General features: G+C 35.7%; 1 long non-coding RNA gene across 1 annotated transcript; it reads right to left on the minus strand.

The window, feature by feature from the left end:
* Positions 1-325: 325 nt before the first annotated feature.
* On the minus strand, positions 326-2,318 carry LOC140885372 (uncharacterized). The gene is made up of 2 exons (XR_012150895.1): positions 2,082-2,318; positions 326-661 (listed from the first exon to the last, which is right to left on the minus strand). It is a non-coding gene; the product is annotated as an uncharacterized lncRNA (long non-coding RNA).
* Between the last annotated feature and the right edge of the window lie 3,350 nt (positions 2,319-5,668).

Consider the following 5,668-nt stretch of genomic DNA (forward strand, 5'->3'; position numbering starts at 1 on the left):
TTAAAAAGTAATACTTAATATCGTTTGTCAAAAAAATAATATTTTTTATGTTAAATTAGCAAACATTAGAAGTATGACTATGAAAGGAACTAAATATTGACATTTCTAATCACCATTCAAATAAGTTAATTTAGTTAATCCACATATTTGTGTCAATGAATAATACCAAATCAATGACAGACCTAAAACACTTGCAAACGTTTGACATAAAAACTATTTTTGACCAAAAATTAATAGCTTTTATGTGAAATAGCCAACATTTGTAAGAAAAGTAGTTGAATTCCATGTTTAGGTAAATCAATCGACAAATGGTGCACACACTAACTAACAGTATTTGAATGTTCTTCAAATTTGACAACTTAATGTCATTATAATAATTTCCGGCTTACAAAAGAAACATTAACTCCATAAAACGTGCTATTAATATTTATTATCAGATTTAACAACGGATTTGGAACGACAATCATACAACACAATCTTGATCGGGCCGCTGCCATCGGACGCAACCTTGCTGTTGGTGAACAATGTGTGCGGCAGATTATTGTCAAACCTAAGAGGATTCCTGTTTTCTTTCTTTTTGTGAGAGCAGTCTTCAAGCCATGCAGTTTTGACTACATGAATTACTCCATTAGCTGCTAGACTCCGTACCTCCTTCATTTCACTGCAAAATCAGACACAATATCAAATGTATGCTTCAGATGAACAATAACACATACACTATATCTGCACTAGTTAACCATTGCATGTATGTTTATGAAAATCAACTAAAATTGCTAGCTCATTTAAAAGATCAGAATATATCAACTGAAATTTCTAGATCATTTAAAAGAAAATAAAAGATCAGAATAATGGCCAAAGAATGTAAGGCTAGCAATAAATTCTTTTTTTTAACATTCATATTATCTACTTGATTGTTGGCATGATGAGCTAATCAGCCGCATATCAGATGAAACAACCACAATTGAGTAGAGGGAAACCGGTATTATACTAAACTTAGAGCAGGAGTAGATCAACCATGATGCATAGACATAACTACAAAACAAAGAAAGCATATACGTGAATCTTCCAAATGCATAAATGACGGTTCTAGCAAATGAATAGAAACTTCATTGGAAGCAGAAATACAAGCTAGAAACTTCATTGGAAGCAGAAAGAAGAACAACACGATAATTGACAATCATCAACAAACCTATGGTAATACATGCTGCATTGCCCACTCTAGACCAAATTCTTCAGCAATTCGTTTCAGATTATTAGCAGTAACCTCTCTAATTGAGTGAACCTTTGTCAAAAACAAAAATTAAGACATCGACGGTTGTTCATTTCAATGGTTTTACCCATTGTCGTGCATTAGTCCATGACAAAGGTTAAAAAAATGCCCTGTTCAGGAAAAAAAAGAAGAGAAAATAATAAAAGACCTATTCGTAAGGAAAAGAAAACGGCCAACTTACATAAAATATCATTAATCAAAATAGAGAAGCAATAGTCATTTAGGAGGAAACCAGTTTTTCAGAAATATTCAGACAACTGAGTTGGGGGAAACCAATTTTTCAGAAACAAGTACGGTAACAAGCACATGAATCCAATCAAAAGCTCAAGCACTAAACAACCGGAAATAAAGTTGGGCAGGAATCATCATTATCATATTCAACATCTGATAAGCATAGCTTCTTTAGACTAGGTAAAAATGCTGCACGAGGCACAAGGCAAAAGCAATCGCAAGGCGTTATAAATCTGTCAAATATTTGCAGTTGAAAAAAAGAAACATTAATCACTTTAATATGGCCTGCAATGAAGGTTCTAATCCATTAATCAAACTGATGTTAATTTAAATCGCAAACAGAGCAGAGGCTAAAATAGCTCCGCATTCGCATTCGAACCCCCGTTCTTTGGAGATCCCATCGCAGATTCGAAGGCGAATTTATCAAAAATCGATCTTGTAATTTTCATTCCTATCACAATTTGTTTCTTCTTCTCTATAGTTTCTGAATTTCTTGAGATTACAGGAAGCGAAGATCAAATTGAAATGGGGAAAACAAAAAAATACGGAAGCGATGAATTGGGTTCAATACAAAATCTACCTTTACAATGTCACCTTCGGACTCTACATGCTCGATTAGTGGGAGAGTTTAATCTTCAGTATTCTTCGTTCACTTTCATTGTCTTTTTTCAGAAGAAGAAAATCGTAGAGTCATGGAAGTGACGGCAGTGGAGTGGCCGCCGTCGTTTTCCCGGCGCAATGGCTAGAGAAACAGCGAAGATTCCTTTCTTCAATCCCTCTCCGCTCCATCTTGTATGTTCGATAAGCCATGTTCAGACTTGACTCAATCGCCCAGCCCCAAACTTTCAATTTTACTGAATTAATAAAGATCCGATTAATCAACTGGGTATTTGTTTTATACATGGGGCCACCCGTTTCAGGTAAGCAGATCTGTAAACCAGTTTCACAGGAATGTTACTCTAAAAAAATTTGATTTAGACATGTGCTATATAAAACGAAAAAAATAATCTTGCAAAAAAAATTAAACTCAAATTGAACAAACAAATAATTACAATAATGACACAATTATCATAAAAATAATAATAACAAGTCATCATCGCACATTCTGTAAATATATAATTTGGTAAAGACTCCAACTTCATAAAGGTGTCGACAAAGAAAATTTGAGTTTGACAGAGAAAAAAAAATGGAAGTGCAGGAAGGAGGTTAAAGGAAAAACCGATGAGAAAGTGGGAGAAAATGAGACATGAAAAGAGTTTTTTGTCTATTAATGTGGGGTGTGGGGGTATAATGGAAAATTTTAAAAAAAATTACCATGACATCAAAATCAGTTTTTATAGGTCACACACACTTAATACTATAGTATAGATGTCACCTATTTAAATTTATTTATGAGGAAATTAAAAATTTTAATCAATTCAGAGAGATGTTCACCGACTTGGAATTTATTGCTTGGTAAAATTGAAATTTCTTATTTTTATATGCGAAGAGTAAATAAAAAATTTAATTAAAAAAATCACAAAGTGTTCAAAAAAATCACAAAATTTAATGATATAGTATAAATTCTTTTTAGAAAAACATGTGTAAAAAACATCATAATGAAAATAAAATCCACCTTCAGTTATGTAGTGATAATAGAACAAGTATCAAACACTTCACGTGCAGAGAATTGTTGTTGGAATCTTGCTAGATGTGTGATCAAATCTGCCTTGTATCTCAAATCACTCAGAATTACAATTATGATCAAATATTAAAGTGTTCAGAAAAAAAATAAGAAGCAGAAGAACAATGGATTTACGTGGTTTGGTTTAGGAAACCTACATCGACGGGAGAGTAGTCACATCATCGAGATAATCCAATATAAAAGAGTTTTATAGTCGTGTACAACATGAGTCCATAGCTTGCCTTTTTAATAGTAAAGAAAATTAAGTTGACTTCCTATTGTAGTTTACAACTGCCATCAGTGCTAACCAACTTGAAACTTCTATTCCAAGTAATAAGCAAATGCGTTGGCTTCCTTCAAAATTTACTGAAGCATGAACCATAGTGCTTTATTTCCAGAAGCTGGGCCAATATCTTTCACAATCTCCACCAATTGATATTGTTTCTACCTTGTATGTTGTTCTGCATCAGTTGGCTGCCCTCCATCTCTTTTGATCAAGGACTGATCACATTGACCAAGTTCAATCAATGTTTGAACTTGGTTGTTGGAAGACTTTTTGTGAAAACATTCGTGGGATTATCCTCAGTCATGATCTTTTCCACCTTGATCACACCCTTTTCCACAACATCACGAATGAAATATAGTCATATGTCAATGTGCTTCTACCTCATGATACATGGGATTCTTCATGAGATGTGTTGCACTTTGATTGTTACAGTACACAACAATATTGATATGAATCTTCTGTATGAAAGGCAACACGATTTCAATGAATCGCACCTCAATTCGATAACAAAAGAATTCAAAGGTTTTGTCCCGACTTTGAAACAAGTAACAGAATTTTGGAATCTCCACCTCTAGTTGAACCTGTAACTAGCAACAGAGAATCCACGATAGAAAACAATCAAAGATTCAATTAGACCTTCAAAGGAACCTGTCTTTGACAACCCAATTGAAAATCGATTGACAAACGCCACAAAGCTATGAAACTTTGATAAGTTTGATTTTGGGTAAAGCAAAAGCTTTGATAAAATTTTAGAGAGAATTTTGTATTGAATAATTTAATAATCTGAAAAGACCTAAAATAAGCAAAATAATGCCAAATTATTAAAAATCCCGAACACACACACAAAACACCTTCGGTGCATGTAAAATAATCGGGGCGAGCGCGCTAGGGCTAGGCGCGGGCGCGCCTTTGTTGCGCAGGGCAAGGCGCGGGCGCGCCGAGAGCTCGCACAATTCTTCGTCAATTTGGCATCCGTAAGCGCGGGTGCGCGATCAAGGGGCGCGGGCGCGCTTCTTCTTCGCAAAATAAGGGCGCGGGCGCGCCTGGGCTGCGAACAAGGTCTTCAATTTCTTCACTTTCTTGACCTCCTTTGACCTCAATAAGGTGATAACTACCTCCGAATTGAATATCAAGAAATCCAACGCCCTCTTGCGACTTCAACATCAAGGATTGAAGTGCTTCCTTGAACTTCTGAGCTCGGTCTCTCGTAACCGGTCCTCGTGGCATCTCCAACGGATCCTTAGTCACTTTATCAGCATGCGAGCCATCCATGATCGCATCATCCTCCCCTTCTTGAAAAGGATTTGTCCTCAAATCTTGTTCATCACCTACATCAAATGGAGATAAGTCAGAAACATTGAAAGTAGCACTGACATTATACTCACCTGGCAAATCTAATTTGTAGGCGTTGTCGTTGATGCGCTCTAATACTTGAAATGGTCCATCGCCTCTAGGTAGAAGCTTGGAGCGCCGTTTTTCAGGAAACCGCTCTTTCCTCAAATGCAACCACACCCAATCTCCTGGTTCAAACACAACTCTCTTCTTTCCCTTATTTGCTTGCTTTGTATACTGCAAATTCTTTTTCTCAATGTTCGCCTTCAGTTTTTCACGTAAATTTCTCACAAATTCCGCCTTTTTCTTACCATCCATGTTAACCCTTTCACTCATAGGTAAAGACATCAAATCCAACGGGGTTAAAGGATTAAAATCATACACAATTTCAAAAGGTGAAAAATTTGTAGTAGAATGCACACTACGATTATATGCAAACTCAACAAATGGCAAACATTCCTCCCAATTCTTCAAATTCTTTTTAATTATAGTACGCAACAAAGTTTCTAACGTTCTATTAACAACTTCAGTTTGACCATCCATTTGGGGATGACATGTAGTCGAATACAGTAATTTAGTACCAAGTTTGCACCATAACGTTTTTCAAAAGTAGCTCAAGAAACGAGTATCTCTATCAGACACAATACTCCGAGGCATGCCATGCAATCTAACAATTTCATTAAAGAACAAGTCCGCAACATGAGATGCATCATCAAATTTATGACACGCAATAAAATGAGCCATTTTAGAAAATCTATCAACCACTACAAAAATTGAATCCCTCCCCTTCTTAGACCTTGGTAGTCCTAAAACAAAGTTCATAGAGATATCTACCCACGGTTCACTAGGAACAGGAAGTGGAGTATACAAGCCATGTGGTTGTTGT

Source organism: Henckelia pumila, chromosome 2 (genome assembly GCF_033568475.1).
Source record: "Henckelia pumila isolate YLH828 chromosome 2, ASM3356847v2, whole genome shotgun sequence".
Taxonomy (NCBI): Eukaryota; Viridiplantae; Streptophyta; class Magnoliopsida; order Lamiales; family Gesneriaceae; genus Henckelia; species Henckelia pumila.